Source organism: Anabrus simplex, chromosome 1 (assembly GCF_040414725.1).
Source record: "Anabrus simplex isolate iqAnaSimp1 chromosome 1, ASM4041472v1, whole genome shotgun sequence".
In the NCBI taxonomy this organism is placed as follows: domain Eukaryota; kingdom Metazoa; phylum Arthropoda; class Insecta; order Orthoptera; family Tettigoniidae; genus Anabrus; species Anabrus simplex.
In genome coordinates, this window is record NC_090265.1 from 414,606,363 (window position 1) to 414,621,485 (window position 15,123).

At 44.3% G+C, this 15,123-nt stretch overlaps 1 protein-coding gene across 1 annotated transcript in view; it reads left to right on the forward strand.

Moving 5' to 3' along the window:
• Window positions 1–14,600: 14,600 nt before the first annotated feature.
• LOC136856878 (uncharacterized) overlaps window positions 14,601–15,123 on the forward strand; it is a 1,002,838-nt gene continuing 1,002,315 nt past the window's right edge. Inside the window, exon 1 of the mRNA XM_067135095.2 lies at window positions 14,601–15,036. The gene's annotated coding sequence lies outside the window, so the exon portion shown is untranslated. The remainder of the gene's footprint in view (window positions 15,037–15,123) is intronic.

Sequence of the window (15,123 nt, forward strand, 5' to 3'; positions counted from 1 at the left end):
TACTTACGTCCTAAAATAATGCACGTATTTTTAAACAAACATTCAATAAATCCAGTAACCAATTTCATATGCATATGGATATATCTTCAAGTAGTCCGACTCGTTGGCTGAATAGTCAGCGTAGTGGCCTTCGGTTCAGAGGGTCCCGGGTTCGATTCCCGGCCGGGTCTGGGATTTTAATCGGTTCTGATTTATTCTTCTGGCTCGGGGACTGGGTATATATGTCCGTCCCAATACTATCCTCATCATATTCAGACAACATACCACACTACAAACCACCACAGCAACACGCAATAGTGATTACATCCCTCCATATAGGGTATGTGCCAGGAAGGGCATCCGGCCGTAAAACAGGGCCAAATCCACATGTGCACCGCAGTTCGCACCCGCGACCCCACAGGTGTTGGAAAAAGCGATAGCAAAATAATAATAAGAAGAATTCATATAACTTCAAGTAAACGGCATATCCATGCGTGATAGAAGGGGGTTTGACTGGCTGGGCTTTAACTCAATATGAGAAGCTTTGAACATCTGTCTGTCTCTTCCACCCGTATATACGAATATGAGTTTGGGACTGGAAAATAATTTCTTAAGCCTGCGATCACATTTCGAATGTACAATTTGGTCCCCAAGGAAGAATAAGTTAAGCTCTCACTTATGTCCTAGGTGTGGCTGTGGTGTGGAAGCTGCGAAGTATAAGCTTAGGTCGCGACCGGTGCCTCTGGATACTATGACAGATTTGGCTCGAAGGTTAGTGAAATTGTGGTTGTTCTTTATGGCTATTGAGGAAAGCTACTAAACCCCTCATCTTGCCAAGTTTTTCTTATGACAGAGTTGCTGTGGTTTTTATGGTTTCACACGCAGCGATTTGGGGTACAGCCAGTCTCCGGCTCGATGAATTAGTACACCAACGCCTCTTCTTGAGCGGTCCCGTAATTACTGTTGAAGGAAAGTTGGCCATTTTATATACAACAACTTTAAACTTGTGGTTAAAAACCGCGGGACCTATAGTCCTTATACTGTACCAGAACCACGACGAAGTGACTTTCGACCTTGAAAATATATGCACGTCGCGATTAAATCCGCAGACGTCCTAGAATGAGGTCTGCCTAGCCGAGGCGCTAAGGTGTGCTCTGTTCACCCGGAAGAACGTGGGGTCGATTCCCCATAAGACGGTTTTGGGAGCCGCCGAGGTGCCAGAATTTTGTGTCGTGGGAGTTCTTTTACGTACCAGTAAATCTACTAACATGAGGTTGACGTATCTGAGCACATTCAAATACCACCGGACGGAGCCAGGATCGAACATGCCAAGTCGGCCCGGCGAAAGTAAAAATCATTAGAAACATGTGGATAGACACATGGATCTGAAGTTCACTCGGCCTACACTAAAAATGAGTGCCATGTTAATTCCTGGAGGCAAAAATGACTGGCAAAGAACTAATCATTCTTCCACTCCTCCAAAGGCCTGAACGGAGATGGCGTTTCTTTGTATACTTTTTACTATCATGGAGGGACAGCTATGGAACGAAAAGCAAAGCGGTCGCTATATGCTCTCCGTAGAAGCCAGAAAGATCCCGGTAGGAACGGATGATAAAGCGAAATGAAAAGAAATTCTGAGTAAACGTGCCTTATTCGACTTCCTTGGTGCTAGTCACTGCTATAGTCTAGACGTTAGTATAGTAGTTTCTTGTCTGAGTTTTGGATTACCGACTGCCAAGGTTGGCTTGAGGATCTGGAATGTGTTAAACGTACCTCAGGAAGGCAACTCACAGGGTAAATGAGGTATCATCTTACTGCTGGTCATCCTCCCCGTGATTTTTTCCACTTTTCCGAGTCATTATTAAGTCTTTAGCCCGCGAACTAGATGGATCCATAAAAATCGATGGCAGTGCCATAATCAGGAGTAATATAGATTACCGTTATTTACGTCACTGGACTAGAAAATGCTATTGCAGCACAACCGACCCTGTGAGTAACATCTTGACACAATAGTCGTGATCCTGAGCAACTTCTATACTGTCACAGCTATAGACGGATGGACGTTACGTTTTGTTCTGGACTATGCCAAGAGGCAGAATCAAAATTACTTCATCTGTCAAATAATATCAGCAGGATATTTTTCCTAATGAATGCCGGTAATAACTATAACAAATACGGTATTGCTTTCTTTTCAATCATAGCTATAATTATGCTGGCAATCTTGTTGTTTTGACTCGTAAAAGAGCTACGGACATCACTAGCTTGAATTAAACTATAAATGCTGTACAGATGTCACAACCACAAAGATTATGAGATTTCAGTGAGTTGACAGTACGGTAAGGGACGTGTACCTGTAAGTTTGCATTCGGAAGATGTTGGATGCGATATCCACTATTGGCAGTCTCGAAGATTCCTTACCGATTTTTCTAGGTTTCTCACCTTAATTACCGTAACTTTTCAGTCCAAGTTATCTGGAATGATGGAAAAAAGATATTTCTGTTAAAGGTAACTAAAATTCACATTCTGAACATGAAACCACCAATAAGCCTTTTTATTTTTTAACAGGCTCCCCTTAGTTGAACAATTAATGACTCTATATGGCTACAAACAGTGGCCAGATGCAATGTTCTTCATAAAAAGTGATTCAACTCTGTGAGTCAGAAATTTTAATACAACGCCATTTATATTAATGCTCTACTGTTAAAAAATACTCTAAGGTTAATGAATACATTTAACTTTGAAGTCAAAAGAAATAACATAACTTATTTATTTAGACTATTTTCGTGGGGCAAGATATCCACGATCTGCTGACCGGGTTGTGGAAGTTAAGGATCAGAATTACTTTCCTGTGGTTCCTAAGTCACATGGGTAAAGCGGGAAACAGCAGATTTAATAATAATTTAATAATTTCGTGTGGCTATTTCTAGCCGAGTGCAGTCCTTGTAAGACAGACCCCCCGATGAGGGTGGGCGGCATCTGCCGTGTGTAGGTAACTGCGTGTTATTGTGGTGGCGGATAGTGTTATGTGTGGTATGTGAGTTGCAAGGATGTTGGGGACAGCACAAACACCCAGACCCCGGGCCATTGGAATTAACCAGTGAAGGTTAAAATCCCCGACCCGACCGGGAATCGAACTCGGGACCCTCTGAACCGAAGGCCAGTACGCTGACCATTCAGCCACCGAGTCGGACAACAGCAGATTTGATAAAGAAAAGAGGCAGACACATTTCTCCCTAGCCTTAGACGGTTCCAACTAATGAAACTTTTTTTTTTGTTGTTTAGTCTGTTTGGCATTCGGCAAGTAGCCGTGCAGCCAACAAAACATCATATAGGCTACAGGTACTTAGGCCTACGCTCCATACATAAAATAACACTGTACCTCAAGTGCATACAACAGATGAAACATCTCAATACAAAAGGGAAAACAACTGATTTTAGTCACTTCGCAGCACACGCAAAATGACCTCTGGCGATAAAAATCGCTCCCCTCCAGAAGGATCTCAGTCCAAGTAACAAAGGCTGACAACATTGTTTTCAAATAGGCTAGAGTCCAGAATCACGCTGTTTTGACAGGGAACGAGACGTTCGACATGGCAGTTCACATACAAATATCTCTAGAACTGACGCCCTCTTGTTGTAGAATAATGTGTCGACCCCTAAAGTGCCTTTACCTGTGTTGTTTGAGTCATCAGTCCATAGACTGGTTTGATGCAGCTCTCCATGCCACCCTATCCTGTGCTAACCTTTTCATTTCTACGTAACTATTGCATCCTACATCTGCTCTAATTTGTTTGTCATATTCATACCTTGGTCTACCCCTACCGTTCTTTACCTATGGATAACTCATTTCATCAAAAAATTGGACTAAGGCCCTTTTGGAAAGCAGCGATTCATTAATGCCCCATTAAAATCTTCAGATCAGTCATACCGTATGTAAAAAAGGAGCAAGTGTGAGGTAAATGTTATTATCACGTCTTAATAAATATATTAGTAGGAAAAGGGGAATGAATAAGGGACAGTTTTTCATACAACGTGTTGTAACCAAGGTTGAAGTTTACAAAACACAACTTTTATTGCTTCACTTTAAGATATTTACACAAATAACTGAAATTTATTTTGAAGCAAAAATGAATATTGAATCTTGAGAAAAGTCTGTCTTTATACAATATGTACAGGTTTACAGTCTTTATATACACTTCTATCTTGAAAAGATAGTCTTTGTGAATTGACACGTTGATAGTCGAGAACTATCTGGCACACTAACATAAATGTCTTTGAGAGTCCTTGTTTGTTGAAGTGCCTGAATTCCTAAAAAGCAAGTTCAATTGATTGAAGAAATTCCACCTAGCGAAACTAAGGGAGCTTGCGTAAATTAGGGAATGAAAATGGCTTGTGAAAGAATTACGGAACATAGGCAGCGGAAACAGGTAAGGGAACGGTGACCAGAGGTGAAACCTCGTACTGCCAGAAATTCAATCCACCTGGTCGAAGCACATTTTCAAGAGGAGTAGCCTCCGTGCTCGACGTAGGGTGTATTCTGGAGCTGGACACCGGGCAAGTGGGCAATTGAGCAGGCAGGGAGCTCCTATTTATAGTACACTCGATGGTCAGGCACGCGCACTGAGGGCTGCGCGTCGAAGCTAGCAGAATGATACACAGGCGCGTGTGCAGCTGGCTGGCGGAGCGAGAAGAGAGCGCCGGACATACAACACCCTCCCCTCCTAAATACGCCGGTACGGCGTGAAACGGCGGCGGCGCGGGCGGCGACTGCGATGCTGGGGCGGAGCTGCTGATTTCTCTGTTGTATTGTCCGGAGCTGGAACTGGGCGGAGTGGCGCTGTCTCGTCCTGAAAGGAACCCATTGTTATTAAATGATCTAAAGCGCGTTCAGCAATAGATTTAGTTGGTTTAGCAATAGCATCAATAGCTGGACAGGGGCGGTAGCGCAGACGTATCTGATCTTGATGGCGGCAGATACGTTTCTCCGTAGTCTGTATCTCGTATAGACGATGACCCAAAGATCTGCAGATGACTCCAGGTATCCAGAGTGGGTTGGATTTGAATGTCCTGGTGTAGACCTTGTCGTTGATGGCGAACTTCGTTGGTGAGGTCTTATGCTGGGTCGGAAGAGGCTGTAACAGAGAAAGTAAAGTTCTGTGAGGTCGTCCATGGAGCTTCTGTGCAGGAGTGATATTATCAGCGCCGGGTAGAGTTCTGTAGTTGTTTAAGAGTTGGAGCAAGGCTTGGTCTTTATTTAAGCCTGAAGAGACAGCTTTCTTCATACTTCTTTTAAATGTTTGTACGAAGCGTTCAGCTTCACCATTAGATTGAGGGTGAAAAGGTGGTGCTAGGATATGACGAATGCCATTATGTGTACAAAAGTTCTGAAAAGCAGTAGCTGTAAATTGAGGTCCGTTGTCTGAAATGAGTACTTGCGGTAAACCTTCTGTAGTAAAGATTTTCTGGAGAGCACGAATGGTAGCTTCGGTTGTAGTAGTCGAATGCATATCCACGACATATGGAAAGTTTGACAGTGAATCGATGACTATTAACCACATGGAATTGAGGAAAGGACCTGCGAAATCGATGTGAACTCGTTCCCATGGAGTAGTAGCAGGAGGCCATGAAGCAAGATCAGAAGATGGGGCGTTCTGATTCGTTTGACATTGCTCACAATGACGTATTAGCTTTTCAATGGCGGCATCAATACCGGGCCAGTAGCAGTGTTGACGGGCGAGTTGCTTTGTTCTGGAGATACCCCAATGGCTTTGGTGTAATAATTCGAGAACCTGTTTCTGTAGGCTAAGTGGGATAACCACTCGGAAGATGGTGCCTGCTTCTAGTAATACAACTCCGGCACTAGTCGTGAGACGATGCTGCATACGATGATAAGGTGCCAGGTGGGCAGGAAGTGTGCTCTGAAGAGGCCAACCGTTGCGGATGTAAGTACGTACAGTAGCAAGTGTACTGTCCTTATCCGTAGCTTTAGCTATGCAGGTAGCATCAATAGGAAAACTGGATACAGTATCTTCAAGTTCTATGTCCAACTGAAGACATTCAGATTCTTGAGAATCGAAGGCAGTATCAGGACCAACGGGTAAGCGGGAGAGGGCATCAGCATTACAATGCTGGGATGTGGCTCGATATACAATCTGATAGGAATAATCAGAAAGGAACATGGACCATCTTTGAAGCTTTCTGAGGGAATTCTCTGGGATCTTATTACCAGGATGGAATAAGTGTACGAGAGGCTTATGATCGGTAATGATCAGGAAATGGTTGCCATAGAGATATTCATTGAAACGGCGAATACCAAAGATGATGGCTAAAGCTTCTTTCTCTATCTGTGAGTATCGACGTTGATGGTCATTAAGTGTTTTCGAAGCGAAGGCGATGGGGCGTTCTTGTCCATGACGATCCTTCTGGGAGAGAACGGCACCGACACCGTAGTCTGAAGCGTCAGTAGCTAGCGTGATGATCTCGTCGGGCTGAAAATGAGTGAGTTGTATAGCTTGAATTAAGGCGTTGTTGATTGTTTTCCATGCCTGTTGGCATTGCGGAGTCCACTGAAACTTAACACCTTTTTTACGTAGAGCGTTTAATGGAGCTGCCACTGTAGCGAAGTGTGGAATGAACTTATTATAATAGTTCGCTTTTCCTATGAAGGACTGAAGCTGCTTGAGGTTCTGAGGTGCTGGCATGTTTACTATCGCTGAGACATTCTGTGTACTAGGACGAATTCCATTCTTATCAAGTATATGTCCTAGGTAGTGAACTTGAGGCTGAAAGAAGGTACATTTAGCTAGATTCGCTCGTAGGCCATTGTCTTGCAATTTCTGGAGAAGGAGGCGTAGATTGGTTAGATGTTCCTGATGATCTTTTCCAGTAACAATAATATCATCCAGGTAGTTAGCACAACCGGGAATGGAGGCGGTGAGTTGAGCCAAATAGCGCTGAAAAATAGCCGCTGAGGATGAAACACCGAATGGTAGCCGCTGGAGCTGGAGCAGTCCGAGAGGAGTGTTGAGTGTGAGAAATTTCTTAGATTCTTCGTCTAAAAGTAGCTGGAGATATGCTTCTTTAAGATCAACTCGAGAGAAGAATTGTCCACCAGAGAGACGACGGAATAAGTCTTCTGGACGTGGAATAGGAAAGATATCTGTGTCGAGTTGTGCGTTGACTGTAGATCGAAAATCGCCACAAAGTCGAACATTACCATCAGGTTTCTTGATTATCACGAGTGGAGTAGCCCATTGACTAGAACGAACTGGTACAACAATTCCAGTTTGTATCCATCGTTCTAATTCTTTCGTGACCTGATCTTGAAGTGCTAGGGGTACTGGACGAGCTTTGAGGAAGCGAGGCTTAGCTCCGGATTTCAGCTGTATGTGAGCTGTATAGTCTTTTGCTGTTCCGAGCTGAGAGTCGAAGACTTCAGGAAACTGCGCTAAGAGAGCGGTAACGTCAGAAGTAGGCTGCAATGTAGATACGACGTTAATGTTGTCATGTATCTGGAAACCGAATAAGTTAAATAGATCCATGCCCATAATGTTTGATGCAGTGTAGTTGTTAACTACGAGAAGAGGAATGGCCTTCTGAATTCCTTTATAACTAGCCTGAAGCTTGATTTGACCTTTGATGTCAATTTTCTTCTTGTTAAATGTCACGAGCTGGATGTCAGCTGGAGAGCATGAAGGTGAACCTAAGTCGTGGTAGGTAGTCAGGTTAATAATAGAGACAGGTGATCCAGTGTCTAATTGAAAATCGACAGATCGATCAGAGAATGAGAGAGGAATGATGATTTTGTGAGAATCCTTTGTGGGAAGAATAAGATTGATCTGATCAACTTCCATGTCTTGGCGGGGCTGTATATGCTTCCGGCGTGCTGCAGTAGTCTTAGCAGGGCGGAGCGAACTTTGACAGACAGTCTTAATGTGTCCAAGTTTATTACATCGTTCACAAGTAGCTTTGAAAAAACGACAGTCACGACGTTCATGATGCTTGAAACAACCTCGGCAGGAAGGCAGGAGTTTCGAGGTGCTGTTAGAATTGGGCTTCCGTGTAGCATTACGAGAGGGAACCTGGCGAGAATGCTTGGTGGAGAGTGCCTTATCCGTACGGTTCACTGTAGCAGAGGACTTGCGTGCCTGAGGCGAGACTTGTGCAACTTCGTGTGGAGAAGCTATGGCTGCGGCAGTCTTGGTAGTAAGCTCATAAACCGTAGCAATACGCTGGACGTCTTCTAAAGAAGGGTTACTCGGCTTGACAGCGTCAAAACGTATTTTGTCTTCAGGAGTATGTAAAATTATCATGTCCCGAATGAGAGAATCAGTGTAGGATGAACCACAACCGTCCTTGGAGCAGATGAACTGGCAGGGTTTAGCTAGACCACGCAATTCAGTTATCCATTCAGTATGTGTCTGATGGGGTTGCTTTCTGCACTGAAAAAATTTATAGCGAGCAGCCACTATGTGAGGAGTTTTGGCATAGTGTTCCGTGAGACGGGCCAAGAGCTGCGTGAAGGGTACTTCAGCTAAGTGTTCTTCCGGACTTAATTTACGTAGTAAGTCACACGTAGCATTGCCAACCGAACTAAGAAATAGTGCGCGGCGGCGTTGATCATCTGTGACAGAATGGCAGATGAAATGCTGTTGTAAACGGGCTAAATAAACTGACCATTCTTCCTTAGCCGGATGAAAAGCAGAGAACGGAGGAATAGCTGATGGCTGGGTAGAGACAGAAATAGCTTGAATAGCCTGAATTAATGCTGCCTGTTGTTGCTGCATAAACTGTTGTTGTTGCTGCTGTAAGGCTTGGAAGACCGTAGCGAGTTGTTCCGCAGTAGCCATTGCGAGATGCGTGCAAGAAAGAGTAAGGTAAGCTGTGTGTCAGAACTGGTTGGAGTGTCGTTGTTGTTTAGCACGTCGCCGTAGAGTTGACAACTGGGCCTGTGGAATTGTAGTGCCGTGTTTACCTCGTTGCTATAGAGTTGGCGATTGGGGTCGAAGAATTGAAGGTTGTTGCGTTTTTTTACCTCGTCGCCATAGAGTTGGCAACTGGTGTCGAAGAATTGTAGGTTGCTTTTTTACCTCGTCGCCATAGAGTTGGCGACTGGGGCCGAAGAATGGTAGTGGTGTGCTTTTTTACCTCGTCGCCATAGAGTTGGCAACTGGGGTCGAAGAATTGTAGAGTTGCTGCGTTTTTACCTCGTCGCCATAGAGTTGTGTTGTAACCAAGGTTGAAGTTTACAAAACACAACTTTTATTGCTTCACTTTAAGATATTTACACAAATAACTGAAATTTATTTTGAAGCAAAAATGAATATTGAATCTTGAGAAAAGTCTGTCTTTATACAATATGTACAGGTTTACAGTCTTTATATACACTTCTATCTTGAAAAGATAGTCTTTGTGAATTGACACGTTGATAGTCGAGAACTATCTGGCACACTAACATAAATGTCTTTGAGAGTCCTTGTTTGTTGAAGTGCCTGAATTCCTAAAAAGCAAGTTCAATTGATTGAAGAAATTCCACCTAGCGAAACTAAGGGAGCTTGCGTAAATTAGGGAATGAAAATGGCTTGTGAAAGAATTACGGAACATAGGCAGCGGAAACAGGTAAGGGAACGGTGACCAGAGGTGAAACCTCGTACTGCCAGAAATTCAATCCACCTGGTCGAAGCACATTTTCAAGAGGAGTAGCCTCCGTGCTCGACGTAGGGTGTATTCTGGAGCTGGACACCGGGCAAGTGGGCAATTGAGCAGGCAGGGAGCTCCTATTTATAGTACACTCGATGGTCAGGCACGCGCACTGAGGGCTGCGCGTCGAAGCTAGCAGAATGATACACAGGCGCGTGTGCAGCTGGCTGGCGGAGCGAGAAGAGAGCGCCGGACATACAACACAACGCATGTCGATATTTACTGCAACCGAGAATGATCTGATAAAGATCGTTAATTTCCTTTTTCCCTTGCCGCACACTACTCAAGTGGAATTCATTTTCAGCTGAGACACGTACTCGTGTCTCATTGGGAAGAGGGGTAGAAGGAATGGAAGACTTCCCTCCGGGTCACACGGCGAGAAACGGTGGTATTGTGCCATCCTCGGTTTGGCCATGGTATAGCGACGCACTCTTTACTTACTGAAAAGAAAAGACCCTCCACCTCCAGATATGTAGTCGCGGTGTCCATTTGATAATAATACACATCCTTACGGAGTGCGCAGACCTGGCCGATCCCAACCGTAGTCGACAACTTCCGTCCACCATATCCCTCATTCTGCGAAATGACGAGCAGTCAATAGACCTCGTCATCCGTTTTGTAAGAGACTGTGGTCTATTTCATCGTCTTTAACAGTTATTCTAGTTATTTTTTCATTTATCCTTTCCTGTAAATGAATGTTACTTTTAGTGTAACTCCTAAACTACGCTTTTATTCTTTTAACTACACTGACTGACAGAGCAAATGCAACACCAAGAAGGAGTGGTCAGAACTTTATGCCAATTGCAGGGTAGACTGACGTCACTGAGGTATGCTCATGATGTGAAATGCGCCGCTGTGCTGCGCACGTAGCGAACGATAAATGGGACACGGCGTTGGCGAATGGCCCACTTCGTACCGTGATTTCTCAGCCGACAGTCATTGTAGAACGTGTTGTCGTGTGCCACAGGACACGTGTATAGCTAAGAATGCCAGGCCGCCGTCAACGGAGGCATTTCCAGCAGACAGACGACTTTACGAGGGGTATGGTGATCGGGCTGAGAAGGGCAGGTTGGTCGCTTCGTCAAATCGCAGCCGATACCCATAGGGATGTGTCCACGGTGCAGCGCCTGTGGCGAAGATGGTTGGCGCAGGGACATGTGGCACGTGCGAGGGGTCCAGGCGCAGCCCGAGTGACGTCAGCACGCGAGGATCGGCGCATCCGCCGCCAAGTGGTGGCAGCCCCGCACGCCACGTCAACCGCCATTCTTCAGCATGTGCAAGACACCCTGGCTGTTCCAATATCGACCAGAACAATTTCCCGTCGATTGGTTGAAGGAGGCCTGCACTCCCGGCGTCCGCTCAGAAGACTACCATTGACTCCACAGCATAGACGTGCACGCCTGGCATGGTGCCGGGCTAGAGCGACTTGGATGAGGGAATGGCGGAACGTCGTGTTCTCCGATGAGTCACGCTTCTGTTCTGTCAGTGATAGTCGCCGCAGACGAGTGTGGCGTCTGCGTGGAGAAAGGTCAAATCCGGCGGTAACTGTGGAGCGCCCTACCGCTAGACAATGCGGCATCATGGTTTGGGGCGCTATTGCGTATGATTCCACGTCACCTCTAGTGCGTATTCAAGGCACGTTAAATGCCCACCGCTACGTGCAGCATGTGCTGCGGCCGGTGGCACTCCCGTACCTTCAGGGGCTGCCCAATGCTCTGTTTCAGCAGGATAATGCCCGCCCACACACTGCTCGCATCTCCCAACAGGCTCTACGAGGTGTACAGATGCTTCCGTGGCCAGCGTACTCTCCGGATCTCTCACCAATCGAACACGTGTGGGATCTCATTGGACGCCGTTTGCAAACTCTGCCCCAGCCTCGTACGGACGACCAACTGTGGCAAATGGTTGACAGAGAATGGAGAACCATCCCTCAGGACACCATCCGCACTCTTATTGACTCTGTACCTCGACGTGTTTCTGCGTGCATCGCCGCTCGCGGTGGTCCTACATCCTACTGAGTCGATGCCGTGCGCATTGTGTAACCTGCATATCGGTTTGAAATAAACATCAATTATTCGTCCGTGCCGTCTCTGTTTTTTCCCCAACTTTCATCCCTTTCGAACCACTCCTCCTTGGTGTTGCATTGTCACTGTCAGTCAGTGTATTATTGTCTACGTGATTTTTATTTTAAATTTTATTTTAGCTTGTATTTTTATAATGTATACTAGCTTTATTTTTAAATCAATGTCTTACTGAATATTATCACATTTTAATTCATGTTTTGATCAGTTTACGGAATATAAGGCATTTTGAATTAGATCAATTTTCAATTTATATTAATTTTAGTCAAATTTTAATTTATCACTCCATCCCATACCATCATGGGCCGATGATCTAAATGTTAAACCCCTTAAAACAACACTCATTACCATCATCACTTTTATTTACCTTCCTACTCATAGCTCTTTCTTTCCTATCCCATCGTCGCCACAAGACGTATCTGAGTTGGTGTGACATAAATCAATTTGTAAATATATATAATTATTAGGATGCCTATTTTTGGTCGTATCATAGCAGTTCTTTATCATGTGAAAAGCCAACCACACGGACTTGTCAAATTTAAACATCATCAAAGGCCCTCGACCTCTGTCAGAATCGAATCCACTATACTGGGAACGGTAGACTAATTACCAATCGGCTGTTCTACCGTGCTCTCAGCTTTTTCTTAGTAGACGTTTGCGGTCATATGAATAGTAGATATTTTCAATATGTTAGTGCTGCCGTCCTTAAATAACAAGGTGATTAAATTTTACGTCTGTTTGAAATTTTAAACTGCATAACTATAAAAAGAAAAAGTAATATTATGCAAGAATCCGATGGTAGTTGCTTGCGTGAATCAGTGGTAGAGTTTCGGGATGTCGATCCAAAAATCGCGAATTTAAACCGAGCAGGGATAGTCAAATTTTTGAAGGAGGGTTGGAATATAGTCCATTCTGCATTCCATGTCATACGATGTCATCATGTAAAATATATCTGGTGACTCATTCAGTGTTTACCCGAGAAAAGTAATTTAAACTCGGCTGTAGGTCGTATAACAGATACCCGTCTCTTTGTCATCTGTAGAGTACAACGGAAGGTACAAATCGACACGCAAGCAGCTTGAATGACATCCAATCAAATTGCTTTGCGTTGTTTCTTCTTCTTCTTCTTCTTCTTCTTATTATTATTATTATTATTATTATTATTATTATTATTATTATTATTATTATTATTATTATTATTATTACTCAGTAACTGTAGGTGGCGAAATATTTAGTTCAGACTACGCTATATGCAAGTCAACAGAGTAGCACTGCTTACATGCATACAGATATTTATTTGATTGTCGTCCAAATTAATATTTGTAGCACTCTTTCTTTCTTAATGTTTACTCTCCAGGGTTGGTTTTTCCCTTGGACTCAGCAAGGGATCACACCTCCACCGCCTCAAGGGCAGTGTCCTGGAGCGTGAGACTTTTGGGTCAGGGGATACAACTGGGGAGAATCACCAGTACCTTGCCTTAAGTTAGGTACCATCCCGGCATTTGCCTGGAGAAGTGGGAAACCACGGAAAACCACTTCCAGGATGGCTGAGGTGGGAATCGTACCCACCTCTACTCAGTTAACCTCCGAGACTGAGTGGACCCCGTTCCAGCACTCGTACCACTTTTCAAATTTCGTGGCAGAGCCGGGAATTGAACCCGGGCCTCCGGGGATGGCAGCTAATCGCACTAACCCGTACACCACAGAGGCGGACTTGGTAGCACTCAACAACGAAAATTCTGACCCACCCTCGTCGGGGGTCTGCTTTACAAGGATTGCACAAGGCTAGCAATAACTATACGGTATTATTATTATTATTATTATTATTATTATTATTATTATTATTATTATTATAATTATTGGGGGCGTGATTAGCTCGGTGGCCTAGATGCTGGTTTATCATCCGGTAGGCTGAGGTTCAAATCCCAGTCGGTTCTATGTCGAGATTTTCATCTCAAGAATCACGTGACGCCAAGGAAGGGCATCCGGTCTTAAACCCCGGGCCAAATCCAAAATGAGCCCAGGTGGCTCCACGCTTTCCACCAAGGCAGTCACGGTTCGAATCCCGGTTTGGAATGTTTGAAATGAAAATCATGTCCATGTGGTTTGGATTCCACGTAAAACTGGAGGTCCAGTCATTATAATGACGATAGCAACCGTAACGTAAAATCACAAGCTAGTTTGACGGCTTTGTAATTATCTATTCTACAATCCAGAAACGCCCATCCAATTGTTACTGTGTTGTGTTAAGAAAAGAATACTTTAAAAAACCGAAGTGATGTATGCCGTTAAATCTGGTACATTTCTAATGCAATAGTATTTAGAATTATTAATACGTAATGTTTCGAGTTCTGTATTACAGCTCAAAGTGAATTCATGATTATGAGCGATTGACGAGGTCTGCAATCGAAACCAGGTTGACAAACAAGTTTTAGTGCTATCAGTTTACGATTGCGATGTCTAAGAGGGGAATAGGGTAATGATAGGTGAGGGTTTCACTAATATGAAGGCAGTCTCAAGACGTTTGTGGGCGGAGCCGATTGGGGGCACTTAGTGCGCCCTGGTGGGGAGCGGCTGGAGAAGTGAGGTGGGTCCATTCCCAACGAACAGGAGTAGTTTAGGTTTCTCGTCACAGGACGTCAGCAGCGTGCTACCCTTGACGGTCAGTCAATATTGCCTGCGCCGACACGTCATACGCATCCCGTACTCCCCTTGAGCGCTTCGTATAATGGACTCGTCCACACAGTCACGTGATTACTGAAGGTCCCCTCCCTAAGACCGGTCCGCCATTACGGATGACTAGAAAAACCAGTTTCCCTGTTGCAACCCGGCCTTCAAATGTTTAGTGCTGCTACTGTCGTTCGTACCGAGACGACTAAAAAACCAGCAGCTCTTGGCGTTAGTCTGTTCAGTGTGTACCAATGCATGTATGTTTCTGAGGTGTGCGACACAGTGCCTAATGGATGTTCTGTCAAAACAGAGATGCATATATTAAATATCTCAGAACCATGTTGTGAATATATGGAGTAATAAAGTACCCCGTCAGTGTTGTTTTTTTTAAAGGGAGTGGAGAAAAATTTTATTTTGATTGTTGTGAGATGTCAGAATGATTGATTCGATTGTGTTTATGCTGGAAAACAGAAAATAAACATTATTTACGAGTAATTGATGGAGAATATACTGTTATCAACATAGCACATACGAAGAAGATACACGCCCACGGCTTTATACCGATTGTGAGTTTCCACATTTCTACACGAAAACATCAAGCATAAAGGTAATTATCTTATCTGTATCATCAATGTCAATGTTTACTTAACAACCCGAGATCTTTGTGTGTGCCTGGTATTGTGTCCACTGCTTA